The sequence below is a fragment of the Eubalaena glacialis genome, chromosome 4 (genome assembly GCF_028564815.1).
Source record: "Eubalaena glacialis isolate mEubGla1 chromosome 4, mEubGla1.1.hap2.+ XY, whole genome shotgun sequence".
Lineage (NCBI taxonomy): Eukaryota > Metazoa > Chordata > Mammalia > Artiodactyla > Balaenidae > Eubalaena > Eubalaena glacialis.
The window spans coordinates 32,741,561-32,758,373 of NC_083719.1; the positions used below are offsets into that span (position 1 = coordinate 32,741,561).

Genomic DNA, 16,813 nt, shown 5'->3' on the forward strand with positions numbered 1-16,813 from the left:
TATTAAAATCATTCCAGAGCTGGGAGACAGGGGGAAAAAAATCAAATTTGTACCAGCTGCATAAAAAACAAGGTATGTAAGAAAATTGCCCTGGTTATGTCATTATACACCATTTTCAAAGGCTCAAGTCTTGAATATTTCATTTACTATTTTTCTCTTTTTTTAAAGATAAGTTCCTCGGGTGGCATTAACCAATGACTTTGAGGAGCCTAGAAAAATGATATTTTTCTTCCCCAGGTCCAACATAATTTTTTTTTACTTCTGACCTAGATATTATTTTGCAAGATAGAAGAAGTAATCAGTGTCTTAACTTTATATTTACATGAAGTAATATTCAATGCAGTATGCTGTTTCCTATAAACCTACACTGGTAGCCTGATAAACAACTCAGTTTGGGTATTTTAAAAGGCAGTAAATGCATTAACTAAATAAACCATCAATTCATATAGAGACAAAAGAATTGCTACTTCCCAAAGAGCTTAACAGATTTGAAATGATAAATTTATATACTAGGACAATCTAGTTTCTCTGGCTTTTTGGACTGTAAAGACTCATTTATTAGATCTATGTCTGTGTCTTTTAAAATGTGTTATTCAAAATCATCTCCAGCTGCAAATAGTGTTAGTGTGAGTCTAGTGCTGGTTAACTCTCTACTCCTTCCCCGTTAAATGAATTTGACTTAAGTTAATAGTGAGAATACTGTATTGTCTAACAGTTGCACTAAAAGCCTGTGAAGTGTGTCTGTTTTCTAGTTCTCAGAGCTTTGGCTAGAAACTGTAAGAAATTAACACAACATTGTAAATCAACTATACTTCGGTAAAATTAAAAAAAAAAAAGAAATTGTGTCGAGTATTTGCCCTTTGCATTGTTATTATTTATAACCTGCCTAGCACTCACAGTCACAAGTATCACCTAATGGTCAAGGCTTGGCTTTAGGGCAAGCGATTGGTCAAAAATGTGACTTACTATGAGGAGACTTTCCCAGAATAAGCAGATGAGGTGAGAATTCTTCCTTCTCCCAGGCCTGCTGCATGTACACCATCCCTGTTGGGTTTCATTGCCTTCTTAAGATGACAAATCATGGGGGTGCCACATGGGTCTACAGTTTTAGCATGAGATGAACTAGTAGGCATGGTTCCTTACTGCCGGCCACTTTGCTGGGCTTGCACTGAGACATCCTGGCCTATTATGAGATGTCATATTTATATTCAACTACAAAAAGGTTTCTGATTAGTCTACACAGGAATGCCAACATCAATGATTCACTGTGAAGGAAATTTACTTGATTCATAAAAAATGTAATATTTAAGCAAGCGGTTTCATTAGCTTTTAGAGCAATCGCATCTGTTCTCTGAACCATTAATGACCTGTTGCAAAATTCTGTGTCTGCTAAATAATTGACATTTAAATACTTGAGGAAAACATGAATGGATATAAGTGATTAGATAAGGACCTCATTTGTAGCTTCTCTTTATGATCCCTATTATATATGGTCATTAAATAAAAGGAACTTCGGTTGGTCCTTGAAGATTTAGATTCACTCCACAGTGGCATCTGCTGTTTTCTAGTTTTATTATGTAGGCATTTTTAGCATCAGAGAATGCAATTAGATCATTTGTTTCCTTAGCTGAACTCTATAGCCCTGTGCAAAGACAAGTCTTTGAAAGCCACTATTAAGTTCCTAATCCAATCTTTATTAAAAAGACTCAATATTATGGACCAGGAGGTTAAAACAAATCCTTAGAAAAGTAATGATCAAGCTTTTCTATAACCCAACGATGCCTTCTACTGCAGTAAAACTTGAAGTTAGGAATATGTTTATAGTTTTAATGTTTTTTTTTTTCTTTTCCAGTATGGATTATTACAGGATATTGAATATAGTTCCCTGTGCTCTACAGTAGGACCTTGTTGTTTATCTATTTTATATATAGTAGTTTGTAATATAGTTGTAATGTCTTTAAAAAACAGAATGTAATCCTTAAACTATAGAAGTGTGTAGACAATGAGTTCCACCAAAGAAAACAGTGAGGGAAACAACACTAACATGCTTCCTCAGTCTCTCTAAGATAAGCAAGTTTTACTTTCAGGACTAATTATCACAAGTAGGATACGAATAAAATTTCTTTCTCATGGTCATTCTCTCCAGTGTTGAGGTTCTCTAACTGAAATGTCATTCTACATTTGCACCTCCACCTAAGAAATCCCTTAAGAGTCAAATGACACCTAGGTTGACTCTTTCCTTTTTTTTAAATAAATTTATTTATTTATTTATTTTTTGGCTGCATGGGGTCTTCGTTGCTGTGCCCGGGCTTTCTCTAGTTGCGGAGAGCTGGGTCTGCTCTTAGTTGCGGTGCATGGGCTTCTCATTGCGGTGGCTTCTCTTGTTGCAGAGCACGGGCTCTAGGCACACGGGCTTCAGTAGTTGTGGCATGCGGGCTCAGCAATTGTGGTTCACAGGCTCTACAGCGCAGGCTCAGTAGTTGTGGCACACGGGCTTAGTTGCTCCGCGGCATGTGGGATCTTCCCGGACCAGGGCTCGAAACCGTGTCCCCTGCATTGGCAGGTGGATTCTTAACCACTGCGCCGCCAGGGAAGTCCCCACCCCTGTTGACTCTTAAGAGCACGTCATCTGTCTCACACTGTGCTCAGTCAGTGTGACTCCACAGATGGTAAATCACTGGCTACCCTAGAGTTTGCTCTGGAGCCGTGCTAATAGAAAATTAAAAAGGCCTTCTAATATGGGCAGCTTTTTTTCATACGTTGCTGAGAGCATATGGGGTTTAGTGACTGATCCCTGCTCAAAGCCATTACGATTTAGAGACTGGAAACAAAGTTAGCCCCTGAATGCCAGTGGTCAGTACCATCAAGTTAATTCATGTAATAAATCTACATCCCTACTATGTGCCAGGCACTCTTCTAGCGCTTGGGATATGTCAGTGAGCAAAATAAAGATCTATTCCCTTATAGGGTTTACACTCTAGCAGGGGAAAGCCATAAATGGATTATAGTCTTTAAGAAGGTGACAGATGCTCTGGGAAAAGAGAGCAGAGTAAAGCAGGTTGGGAGTTCAGGGTTGGGGATGGCTTTAATAGTTTTTTTAGGGGGGTGGTGTGATGAATTGGGAGATTGGGATTGACATATATACACCAATATGTATAAAATGGATAACTAATAAGAACCTGCTGTATAAAAAAGTAAATTAAATAAAATTCAAAAAAAAATAGTGTTTTAAGAAACACAGAAGGAATACCAACGTTTTAAAAGTTAAATTTATTGAATGTTTATTATAGTCCAGGTGTGATGCTATGTCTCTCTCATGTAGTCCTATAAGAAAGTATCTTCGGGCTTCCCTGGTGGCGCAGTGGTTGAGAATCTGCCTGCCAATGCAGGGGACACGGGTTCGAGCCCTGGTCTGGGAGGATCCCACATGCCGCAGAGCAACTGGGCCCGTGAGCCACAATTACTGAGCCTGTGCTCTGCAACAAGAGAGGCCGCGATAGTGAGAGGCCCGCGCATCGCGATGAAGAGTGGCCCCTGCTTGCCACAACTAGAGAAAGCCCTCGCACAGAAACAAAGACCCAACGTAGCCATAAATGAATAAATAAATAAGTAAATTTAAAAACAGGAAGGATGAAGATTTAAAAAAAAAAAAAAAAGAAGGTATCTTCATCCCTTTCTGACAAGAGTGGAAGCTGAAGTACAGAAGTTAATCAACCCCCTGAAAGTCACATGAGTCTAATATCTATGCTCTTAATGTCTTTGTTTTAGAACAATACAGGCAAAAGAGAGAATTAATCTAGTTCTTCAGATAGGTGGAATGGGCGTTAGCCAGAAAATACTTTTGGGAAAGAGGAATTGATAGCAATGGGAAAAGGATATTTATGTAATCTTGGCTAGAATACCAAACCCGTGCTGGGTTATACGATGGGAAAAGGTTGAAAAGTAGGTCAGACTGGATTAGGGTGGGTTAACAGAACTCTATTTTGTCTAGACGGTGTTGAGAAGACTTTGAGGTTTTGAGCAATGGTGTAGAGGTCGGGGTGGTGACAAATCTGTGTATGGAGCCATGGTATCAAAGAGTCAGATAGCTTTGTAGTATGATAGTTGCATGAACTTGCCATTTTGAGTGATTCAAAACTGCCGGTTTCTTTCATTTAATTACTTGGTTAATCTTTTGGAAACAAAGCCTTTTAACTGAAAGGTTAAGGTCTAACAATCTCAAATGTCAGATTCAAGGTTATCCCATCTTGCCAAGCTATGATGCTTGGTGACCCTCAAACTTCAAATAAACAACATGTCCTAAAGGTGGCTTAAAAAAAAAAATCAAAGGCCATTATGTCTTATAACTTTCATTCTAAGACCCTAGAAAAAGAATTCCCATAATATCAGTTTTATAAAAACTTATGTAAGTATAATGATATTTGAAATGTGAGCGACTAAAGGAACTTGTAAAAGGCAGCTATTGACTAAAGTAGTCATGTCATTATAGCTCCTTGCTTAAAGCAGAATAGATAGCATTTTCCCATTGTATGTATGTTTCTCCATATAACTACTGAAAGACTAGAAGGAAGAGTAGCAAGGAAATGCTGGTTAAGAAGGGTGGCAGTAGGGTGAGAGACAGATTTCTGCTTCTTATACAATTAGAATAGTGATATTAGGGTGACATGTGCCTTTCTGCATTTTTAAATTTAAATTCCTTAGAGATGTACTGATTTGTCAGATAGCAATATTTAAAATGTAGGCAAATCTGTAGTCTTACTTGGACTAAAGACAAAATCATAAAGCTACTCTAGTATCAGTCACATGAAATTAAACTCAAAAGCTAAGAGAACCTACAAATTGAACTTGAACATCTCTGCAAGCACGCAGAACACTGCTCACAGCAAGCTTTCCACACTGTCATCTTAGACTTCGTTAAATGTTTACTTATCCAAAATTGTTGAGAAAAGCTCCTGATATATTTAAAAAAATGAACAGTAAGTTTTGAATCAGTTGCTCACTAGGTTTTGAAAAAACTCTTATGCTAGCATTTTCAAAGTTGATCAGAGTATGGTCTATTGCCTATTTCCAGACTGGTTTGCTTGGATCCAATGGGGTCTGTGTAGATAGGAACAAGGTGGCAACCTAATTTAAGAATTAAAGAACCTAATTTGTATGTTCAGTACAGCTGCACATACAAATTTAAAAAAGCAGCTTTCTTTGATTTGAGCAGAAATTGTGTAAGTTAAAGGGATAACCTTAATTATTCAGTACTGAGCCAAAGGTTTCATCTATTTTCTCAATTTTTATTAGTTCTTTAGTAGATAGTTTGGTAGATGCTCTTAAAAGGAGAAAACAGGAGGAGAATAAGAAGTTGTCCTTGGATGAAATATCAGGTTGAAAACTATTCGCCACTATGATTACTATTGACCCTTATGATAATATCTATTAGGTTAGATAGATGTATGCGCCATGATGAATACTCCAGTGGTAGAAGTTAAACCAAAGACTTGAAAAGACCACACCATGTGGATAATTTCAGTGACAGCTTGTTGGCTTTTCTCAGGACCTGAGCAGATATAAACTAGAGGAACCTAGGGATATTGCTCATTATAAATAACCTTAAAGTCAAAAAAAGACTCAAAACTATTTTGCTTATACCAACAGATAAGGCAAGCTGAAGTTCTCTGTTTTGCTCCCTTTATAATAAATTCCAATTAATGTTGCAGATGAGAGTAGCTTGAGTCACTCATTAACCTGGCGATCTGGTTAGTGTTTATCAAATACCTACTGTGTTCCAAGCACTGTATTATGCTATATATACAGTGACAAAAATAGATTTGGTCTCTACTCTCAAGGGGCTTACAGTATAGGCAGGGGAGAGAGAATAAGCAAGTAATAGTTACAACTGGTACTAAGTATTTCAGAGGAAATGTTTCTGATTAGGGTAGAAAGTTTCACTGCCATTAACAATGTTTAGAGGAGAAGGCAAAATTAGACTACTTCAAGGAATTCTATATATTGTTTTCTTATTAATATCAACCACGGAAAGATGAAAATTTTGTCTTAAGCTTTTAATTACCCTCTTCAATAGACAGTTTTAAAATGATGACATTTACTTAAAACATTAATTAGATGGGAGATATTTACATTAAATATTTGGGAATCTCCTATAATAATATTGCAATCTGGAAGACCATCTGTGTGACAGAGCCAGTGGGAGGAAAAAATCTTGTGATGTGCTAGGTTATGAAGGAAAGTCAATGATGTTTCCTGCAAAGTTATCTTAAAATCCAGAGTTCTGAATCAACACTCTTTTCGTAAACACAGGAAAGAAACATATGCTCATTTGGCATCAGTTTTGTCACTTCAGGAGTACAAGCAATTCAGAGATGACACAAACCTCTATATTCTAGAACCAAACATGTTCTGTGGCACTCTTAATTACCAGATTTTTCTAAGAGTACAACAGGGTCACTTTCAGATCAGGCCAAACTACTGAACTGTGGATTTAAATGAAGCAATATTTTGAAAATGTAACCATGGGTCCCTACTAGTGGCTTTAGTTATTTAAGGAGCACTACCTAGTTTACGAGAGCATTAGCAAGAGAATATTAGGTAACAGTTGGTTAAGGTTAGCCTTCATCAAGAAAATGGACTTTATTATCATCCCAAATAGTAAGGCGCTCAACAAGTGTTGGCTGCATGAAATATAAGAATTTGGATCCTAAAACAGAGCAGAATTGCATCCATTGTTTCTATAAAAGAGTTCTTGTATACAAAGCTGAAGATTTCTATCTCTACACACTATCTGGAAACTGAACTACAGATTTTCTTTTGTTCATGGATATACCTAAAAGATCCACAACAGTATTGTCTGTAGCTTAGAATGAAGCTAAGATTTTATCTTAGACTGTTCACATATCTACTGAATCTGGCAAACTTTTGACCCTCTATTTTCCATAATTACCCTTTATTTCCATACCTCTCCTCCCTCTCCACCAAAAAAAATTTTTTTTTACTTAGTTCCGGGATTCCTCCCCAGTCTTGCTTCATCGCCATTCCGAGTTCCTGCTTCCAAAAAAGCTATACTATCTTGTGTCACGTACCTTGTTCCTCACAATTAGCCAACTCTTAGTACAGTGTTATATTTTTTATACACACAGCACAGGTATTTCATATTTAGAATACTTGAAGTAAAAAAGCTCTTTGTGGGATTAATTCTTCCTTCCATCTTCTCAAAAGGATCCAATGAGAATCTAAGTTGTAAGAGCCTCTAGTTGTCTCTGACCCACTTTCATGGCTGAATTCTTGTAGTGGTGCCCTATCAGACCTCAGGGTCTTCCTGATTTTGTATTAATCAGGCATCAGTGTTCAATTCCTCTATTCACAGTCAATCTGAAATGCAAAGCCTTGTATATTTAGAGCTCACAGTAGATATATACATAGCCACCTGTTCCCTGGAGAAGCTGATCTCTTCCATTTACCCTGGACACACACACACATGTGCGTGCACACACAAGTACACAGTGTCTTCTCTTGTTACCTCCCTAGACTGTAATACTTACTGCTTTCACCTACTTGAATGCCTACCTGTCATTCAAAGTTCACTCAAGATGTGTTGTCTTAGGTCTTCACTTACCTCTCACTGACCCTACCATTTCTCTGCACTTGACCTATTGTTGTCCTCTGATTCATGTGGAACTCTTCCCTTAACTCAATGAAATTCTGAGGTCAGGGAATCATTTATCCTACTTTCTAGCCCCCATGCAGTCTGGTAGAAGGAGTGCACTTAAAATATTAGAGGTAATACACAGTTGCAATTTGTTCCTTAATATTAAAATCTTTTCTTTACCTTGCTGATTTTTCATGAAAGAACAGGTCTTTCTTCAACTGCTAAGCAATTGCTACTCAAACTCATCCTGCCAATACAGCCAGGTGAATTGATCTGAGTCAGCATTTTGTCTTCCGGATTTAATAAAGAGATCTACCGCTTAGCAGATAAAGATCTAAGTCCTTGCCCTGACATCCAAAGCCCAGTGCAGTCCATCTCTCCTTTCCAAATGATATCACCCCTTACCTCTCTACCACCTGTACTTTCTCTTGGCCAAACTGGCCAAGCAGTATTCTTTGGGCATACATCTGCATGATGTACTTATGAGCTTCTGCCTAGAATGCCTTTTTCTTCCTACCTTTGCTGATTTGGCTTCCACCATTCCTTTGAAAGCCAAATCCATCATCACACCTGCGTCCTTTTCTTTCTGTACCACTCTGTAGCACTTAATTATAATAAAACCATATGTTAGTTGAGTCGTTGTCATTTTCTCTGAATTTCATGTAGGCAGCAATTGTTGACACTTATGTGTTCCCTAGCAGGTGTTAGGTAAATGCTTTCAGCCAACTTTCAATTACAAACAATGAAAACTTCAGATCACCTGGACAAATCAGAAACCCCAAGAACAAGTTATCAGGCAGCCAAGCAAACATCTATGCATCAAGGTATCCTTCAGAAGACAGGTTGGACATTGAATGAAACTATCATTTCAATTCAAGTACACGAATTCTTCTGAAAAGCCTTAGCTATAGTTGAACCTTGGTCCAGGCAGAAATCAATATTAAATCTCCTTATCGTCAACCAGCTATGGATGGAAGAGCCTGTTCTATTTGTTTTCTTCTTCAAAACTGGGATTTTATTTAAGATATCTGACTTCAGAAGCAAAGGGTAAAAAAAGAAATCCCGAAACAAAAACAAAAAATAACACTACCACCAGCCAGTGCTGATGTAGTAAAGCACAGCTGGCATTTTCCTTTTAGGGAGCTTTGAGCACCTACTATGTGTACCATTCCAACTTCTGATCCTCTGATCTACAAGTAAATTACATGTTTCTCATCTGGATTAACATTGTGTCCCAAAGCCAGACTGGTTTGGCATTCTTCATAGGACTATGAGAGCCTTCTGACAAATAGTCAAACACATTTGGCTTATTTCTGCTGCCTTAAATGGTAACAAAAAACACGTTAACATCTGCATTACATATTATAGAAGATTAGAACAGCTCTTGGTCCCATAGTAGGAAACTTCAAATATGTAAAATAAGTGAGATCCTTTGGGTGAAATGTTTAGAACAAGGAAGGCAGATGCACCCAACATGGATACATTAGTGAAGATATTTTTAACTTTTCAGTTACTTGGGCATGGATTAATTCTAGACCTCAGGAGGACTTAACTGTCCTGCCCAGAGGAGATTTAAGTGGTACCCTAAGAATTAACATCTGTGTGCCTGTACTTGTTTATGAAGCATTGCCACATTTTCTTGCTTGACCTTCACATTTAATAGTTTCATGGTAGGTAAGAAAGATGGTCTCATTTTCAGCCTGAATGTGTTCATCTCTAGATTTTAGCTTGTCTAAAGACCACAGACAATGAGAACAAGACCACTTTCCAATATCAATTTAGTTATTTCATTGAGAATTATAGTCCTAGAGCAGGTACATTTCTGAAGCAGCAGCTCTGAGGAAGTTTTTTTTTTTTTTTTTCATGGCTTCTCCTTTAATTTTAGTTTGGAGGCAACTCATTTTATTGATGGAGAAAATGAAGCTCAGTTGTTATATCCCTTGCCTTCAATAGCAAAGCTGGGTTGTGGACACCATCATTTGTAGTTCAAAGCCCAAGCTCTTAACCACTAACCTATGCTGCCTCTTCAAAGCCAGAGTTCCAATTCTCTCCTTCTAGATCACACCCTCATATCTTTCAGTCTAAGGCGTGATCTCTGCTAAACACCCGTCTCTGATTAACACTGGTCATTCTTAGGACTGTTTTGCAAGGAGGGTGAGGTGACTAAGGGTCAGAGACATTGAGTAGCACATTCCACTGCAGGAGTAGAGTCTACATTCTTTACTTCACGTAAAATAGAATTTCTTCTAGACTTCCTTCTAGACTTCTATTCACTGGGAGTTCTTCCGTTGCTAGCCTAGCAACATACTTCACGTAACAGGTATTTACTAAATATTCTGACAACCATCAAGATTTGAATCATAAAGATTCACGCTTGAATCCTGGCTCTACCACTTAATGGTATGACCTTGGGCAGGCTGATATCTATTGATCATACTGGAGCTAAGAAATGGAGATATCTTTTCTACCTTAAGTTATTTAAAGTGAAAGTCAAATGGGAGAATGGAATAGTACTTCATAAACCATAAAGCGCTATAAAAACTAAGTGCAGCAGATTCATTAACTATGATGGCAAGGCCTACATCTGCACTCCGGGCAAGGCACGAAAAAACAAAATAAAAAGTTTTATAGGTTAGAGAGAACCATCTGGTTCAAGAGTAATGATCTAGTTTACGGAAATCTTTTTAAAAAGAAGCAACTGGGACAGTCTTCTAATAAATGGAGATTAATTATGTTTTTTAAAAACCCCAAAGGGAAAAGGATTTGGAAGCGAGGTGACAATATAAAACTAAGGAGTAGATAGGTTTTCCTAGAATCAAGAAAGCAATTATGTGAGATAGCAGGAAAAATGTCAAGGTTTGTGCTTTTTCATCTTTCTAAGATTCAGTTAAACTGAGGGATGTTTAAATGCTTTATTATTTCCATGACTGTAGGAATTCAGTTACTTTGTTATGCTTTCCACTGAACAACTGAAATATGAAAGTTACTCTTAGATCATGTGAAGGGCTTGCTGAAATACAGCTGGATGGGCCCTACTGCTCATATTTGCTTTAGTGGATGTAGCATGGGAACCAAGAATTTGCATTTCAAACAAGTTCCCAAGTGATGCTGATGTAGCTGGTCTGGAGACCGCACTCTGAAAGCTAGTCTGAGATGAGTTCTTTCTAGCTGTGAACTATACATTCTAGCTAACTACGTGTCCAATCTTGAAAGAATGAATGAATCTGACTGTTAAATGAGAACTTACATGGCTCATCGATTACATAAAGTTCTAAGTCTGTTTCAGAATAACACTTTGCAACACATTGCTAGGGAGAAATAGGGTAGCTTTTTTACCCAGAGAAAACATTAAACCGTAAATTCCTCACCCAAATCTCTTCCAGGTTGGAGAACATTTCAAACCCAGCTTTTCCAGTATTCTTACTTCCTAACCTACCGGCTCTTTTTCCTCCATGGTTACCTAAAAATATGTGACAGCCCTCATGCATTCTGCCTCACCGTAGCTCCACTGCCACTGATCGCTCACTCAGCCTGCTCTGTTCACTCAGAACTCTTACTAGTTTAAAGCAGTTAAAGGTCACTTGCCTCTAGCTAGCTTAGGGGCTAAGTTATAAGTTACAGCAGCAGAAAAACATTTACTGGCTTGCTCTATATTGAGGCAACAGCTTTTATGTTCCTGAAATTTCATAAGCCATAATGTTTGTGTCGTGATGATGTAAGAATTAGCAAGAGTTGGACAATTTGGATTACAGTTTTGGATGAAAATAGCTTTAGAAGAGAAGGATGAGGTAGGTAGAGAGGAGATTCTACCTCACTTAATAAAAAAAAGTAACTTCCATTTTTAGACCAGGAAGCAGTTTGTTCAGATTCTGCTTACCCTAGAGTGACAGGCTTCCTTCCAAGGTAGGAGAAAGATTCGGGAAGGGGAGTAACCATGGCAACCTGCCCAGCTACGTGGGCAAGGACAGTATGGGGCCCTGTGTACTCAGAAGACTTTTTATTTCTAGCCGAGCCCCTCAGTTTAGTTCCCGTGGTCCTCTCCCTTCCCACTTCCTTCTGCTATAATGCTGACTTCAGGGGGAAGGACTGCTCCTTCTCTGTAGGGGGTCTGGGGGTAGGGGGTGGGGGCAAAGACTTAAATGAGACCAGAGGAGGTCAGCTTGACCAAAGCAAACTGCAGGCTCCAGGCAGAGAACAGAGAGTAACTCCCGGTCGGTTTAGTGTTAAGCACAGCAAACTCCCTGGCTTTGTTAATATTAAGTGCTTAAGTGATTAACGTTTTTCAGGTAGACAGGCGGTGTCCAACTTCGACAAAGACATTCCCCGTTCCGCCTTTAGTTTTCACAAAGATACATAATTCAGTGGTTCGGGGGCAACATGAAAACAAAACATCAGAACAAAGTATTCTAAGCATACCGGATTAACAGTCTTCCCAACAAACCTGGGGGTAGGTATTATTATTCTCTCCAGATAAGAAAGCTTAAGGTCAGAGAAATGATGCAATTTGCTCAAGGTCACATGAGAAGCAGTGCTGTCCCTGGGATGTGAACTCAGGCAATGGGGCCCCAGAACCCACACTCGCAACCACTCCCTGGCTGAGCAAGGTGTGAGGCAGAAACGGCCTGTGTGCCAGCCCTTTGTGTCCACACGCAGCGTCATCTGTTCCCCTCACCAGAAATCAGCGTACTCTTTATAGAAGGAGGCTCGATGGCCTGCTTTCCTTCTGAGTCACAGGATTAATCCAGTCAGGAAACATTACCATGAGTTAGGTTACCCTTAAATACATAGATCTGAGGTTACAGCTATTTCAGCTAAATGTGATTTTGGCCAACCTCTGTGCAATCCAGTGGCACAGCTTCAACTTTAGAATTACACAGCAGCGCCAGAGAATTTTCAAATACCACATCCTGTTCCTCAGGTGTTTCATATTTCGAGTCGAGTTCTTATTCTGGTTCTGCTTGGAGTGTAGAGAGCCTTATGCATTTGGTCAAATACCAAAACCTCCCTAACTGGTCCAGTTTCAAGGCTTTCCACCTGGGGAGGCATCTCCTGCTGCCCCTTAGGGCAACTTAACACCCTGGAGCTCTTTGGCAGCCTTCTCAAGTATTTCAGCATTCTAGGTTTGTCTTTAAGAAAAGCATTAATTAAATCCTCAAGTCAAGAGAGACTGAGGAAGGGAAACACATGGAAACTTCAAAACTACCAAGGTGAAAAATATCGTGGTAGCAAGTGTAGGCTTACAGACATATGAGGGGAGAGAGAGAAATGAAGCAGCACATACTGGCTGTACCACCAAGAGCCCATGTCTCCACAAAGCCTCCTGATGACCAGCAGCCATGACCAAGGCTTCCGTCTTCCTGCTCTCTAAATCTTCAGGTAATGGCAGGCATGGCCGAGCAGGCCAATAAATATCACACCAACCAGCTGGTCAGCAGCTTCCAGGGGTCCCTGTACCACCTTCCTTCATGCCAACAAGTGTCTTGAAAGCAATTCCCTTTAACCCAAACAAGGTGGCTGAAATCCATTCAACCTTTTGGGCAAGGCAAGACATAAGCCTAATGCACAGGAATTTGGACTTTTAGTTGAATCTCCAACTATAAAAAGTCTTGAGTGGAAATGCAGACCCTGGATTCTGTCCTTAACAATGAGGCAAGGCTTTGAACAAGCGCTGTGGCTCCCTTCCCTCTCTCACCTCCTCAGGAGAAGATCAGCTGTGTCCAAGATCACCAGAATGGTGACTACCTATGTGCCACAGCTCAAAGTTGGAAGACATTCTCCTACCATCTACTTTAAAATGGAGGAGGGTATAGCTTAAGAAGAACTGGTTGCTAGGGCATCCATTTGGATAAGAAGGGAGAGAGTTGGGAGTGGGAAGGGAAGGGGAAGTGAAGTTATTCATCACCAACAAGAAAAAGAATCCAGTCTGCCTTAGGAGGATACTGATTAGGGATTTAGAAGTAATCTGCTCCAGAAATACACATTGGAAAAAACCACTAGGCCTCCTTTGTGCTTTCTCAACAAGATTGCACATTGCATTAGGTGTACCATTATTTATTAGCACATACGTAGCACTTCAGCCAAAAGGATCCTTCCCCAAAGATGAAGGAGAGCTCAATCTCAAATACTTCTGAATTCTCATGGCAATAAACTTTCTTGCAGTATCACAGAGGCCTATCTATCTCCCCTCAAAGAGGGAGAGACAGAACCTGGGGGCGGAGGGGGCGGGCACCAGGCCTAGAGAAGAGTAGCCTGATCAAGGTCTGGCTGCTGGTTTCAGAAGCCAGGTGGAGGTGTCACAGAGCGTGGAGGCAAGCCATTTGGTAGTTGTCAGTCTCCCCCATTCCCAGCTAGTCCCTCCTGCCCCAACAGCCAGTAGATGCTCCTGTGTGGGGAGCAAACCTCAAGCCTGCAGGAAGATCAATTACATACCCCATCAAAGCCATTCCAAGAGCCTTATCGGACCTCTTGAGGGCATTTCTGCAGCTGCCTTCTTTCCTCAGCCATTCCTTCTGTTTGAGTTAGCTGTGTCTTACCTCCCTCTCCACCCCCCCTCCCCTGCTTTGCCTGATTAGGGCCAGAAATTTTTTCATTAAGTCACTTTATAGTGCAATAACAACATTTACTATTCATGAAGTCGCCCCTCCATAATGTTTAAGTCTTTCCATGTGTCTGGAAGCTTACTTCTGCTCTTCTAGTTTTACAGAGTGCCTCTCTTCCTTCCAAACACAAACTAAAAAGAAAGAGGATAAGGTGGGGGGAGGAGGGGAATGGATGGGGTGGAGATAACATCCAGATTCTTTAAGTGTTTTTAATCCAGTTCGATTTCTCTTTGGACTCAAAGGGCTCCCTGCTAAAATTGACTGCGGACCTGAATTCCAGGCTAAGAATTAAGTCAAGAGGAAAGGACGACAGAAACAAATAACAGCGTTGGCTCTAGGCTATGAAACCCGCTATGTTGACTGGGGCTCTACGGCTTTAACCCATTCATTTTTTTCCCCTTTTCCAAAATTTTTACTTAATCTTTCCAGATTACAGCAAGCAGGCAAACACCACTTAAACACTTGGAGTTATTTCAAACAAGTTTGTTCAGTCTCTTGGGCAGATACTTTCTTAAGAATCGGGTGTAAGACAAAGTTCACATTTTAATGCCATACGTTGTCAGTCACCGGGAAAAAGCTTCTCGCGGGCACAAACCAGGTCCCCAGCCTTTGTCACACGGCAAAAATAACCCCCCTTGGAGGAGTTAATTAGGCGGTCAGCAGCCACACCGGCGTCCGATCCGGGCTGCCCACAGAGCTTTTCAACAAGCACACACACACACACACACACACACACACACACACACACACACACGAGGCGCTTGTTAAATGTCACTAGCTGGACATCTGGATTCCGACCCCAAAGATAAACGCATTTCGTGGGAGCATTCCTCGGATGTCAGGCCACAAAACCGCCTGTTTGCCCAAGTACACCGTCTCCTTTCTAAGATGCCCCAGCAGTCCCACGTCTGCATCCCAAGGCGGAGCGGGGTGGGGGAAGCAAAGGAGGGAAAGAGGTCGCCAAAAATGGAGCCAAAGGGAAGAAGAATCGGAAAGCTACTCACAGGCTAGCTAGCGCCTCCGCGATGCGAGCATGACTTCCCGGGGGTGCCTGAGCCTCCTGGCTACCGCGCAGCCGACACGGCGGCCGCGCTTAAATAGCCGCCGGCCCGGGAGCCTCGGAGCCGCGGGCCACTCCCGGCGAGATATGGTTCTAATCAGATGCTGGCAGCTGAGGACTCCCCAGGAATGCGCCGGGATGTTTTTGCTGCCTGGGCGGGGTAACTCCCCCTCAACGTGTCTGCTGAGTCTTCCAAACTTAACTGTTTATTAACTCGAGCTGGGGCCGCGCAGAGGAGCCGGCTCCCGAGGATTGGGAGCCCCACCAGCGCGGGGCGATCGCCCGGAGCCCAGCGAAGGGGAGGAGGAAGGAGTCAGGGCGCCGTCCGGAGCCCAGACTCGCGGGGCTGGGGACAAGGGACAGGGGAGGGTGCGCTTAAGGACAGGAAAGGGAAACTCCGCAGGAAAGGGGTGGGACCCAGCGACCTTCATCTCACAAGTTCCTTCTCTGCGTTGCCGCTTCCAGGGATGTGGCGTCCCAAGTCGTCCTAACCCAGTAGGGCCCTTTGAACAAAGGGCTGCCTCTACTCCTGACTATCCTGGCAAGAAGCAGTGGAGGCTAGCTCAGATCTGCTGTCGCTCCAGTTGCACGTGTGATTGCCCCCTTTAAAGGAATTCGTGTCTCTTTCACGACAGATGTGGGTGCACTTAAGTGCACCGATTTAAATTGGTGGGTAATCTGTGCGTATATGTAAAACATACTGTATTTATGTATGAAATATAACCCTGTATATACAGATATAAAGACAATCCTCTCTCTGAGAAATTGATATAAACAAAAATATGCACGCCTATATAACCTAACTAATTAAGCTATATATTTGATATAAACAGAGAGATTATATACTGGCTTCTCCCACAGTATGGGCATCCCTGTGCAGACACATAACATGACTTTATCTGCAGTGATTTCTATAGTGTTTCCTATACTTCTAAGAAAACTCTGAAATATGAGAAATAAAATGTTTGAAAATATTGACATACAGTACTCAGCAGTAGAAGGCACTCCATAGCGTATCTTAGTGGACCTTAACAAGCTGGGGATTCATCTTCTCTGTATTTTAAAATCATGAACAATTGTAAAACATCCCCAGAAGCTTTGTTGATTTCTAAGAATTATGAAATTATTCTTGTGAAAAGTATGTCTATGTTTCCTTCTTTTTTTTTTTTTAGGTCTGAGACAGTGTGTACTAAATGTGAAAAAAGCTAAATTGTGACTTGGATGGGAAGGGGTTATTGATTTTATTGAGTAAGTAACACACAGTGGATTTGCACTTTACCTCTGGAAACTGGGGGTTCAAATCAGGCTCATGGGACACCAGATATGTATTTTGTGGTCCCAGCCTAGCTCCGACTGCAAAACCATGTAATTTGGGACAGCTCAGTGTGAATGACAGTCCCTGCTCTCAAGTAGGTCAGGCTTGGGACAGCCCCGGAGCCAGGCGTGCAGAGCAGCAAAACCTGTCAACGATGACAATACTACCTCTTTTGACCTTTACTC

At 40.9% G+C, this 16,813-nt stretch overlaps 1 protein-coding gene across 6 annotated transcripts in view; it reads right to left on the reverse strand.

The window, feature by feature from the left end:
• Window positions 1-15,644, reverse strand: part of DAB2 (DAB adaptor protein 2) — a 52,901-nt gene extending 37,257 nt beyond the window's left edge. For 3 of the 6 annotated variants that reach the window (XM_061189205.1, XM_061189206.1, XM_061189208.1), the window contains exon 1: window positions 15,258-15,644. The gene's annotated coding sequence lies outside the window, so the exon portion shown is untranslated. The remainder of the gene's footprint in view (window positions 1-15,257) is intronic. The other 3 variants (XM_061189211.1, XM_061189209.1, XM_061189210.1) reach the window with 2 other exon arrangements.
• Between the last annotated feature and the right edge of the window lie 1,169 nt (window positions 15,645-16,813).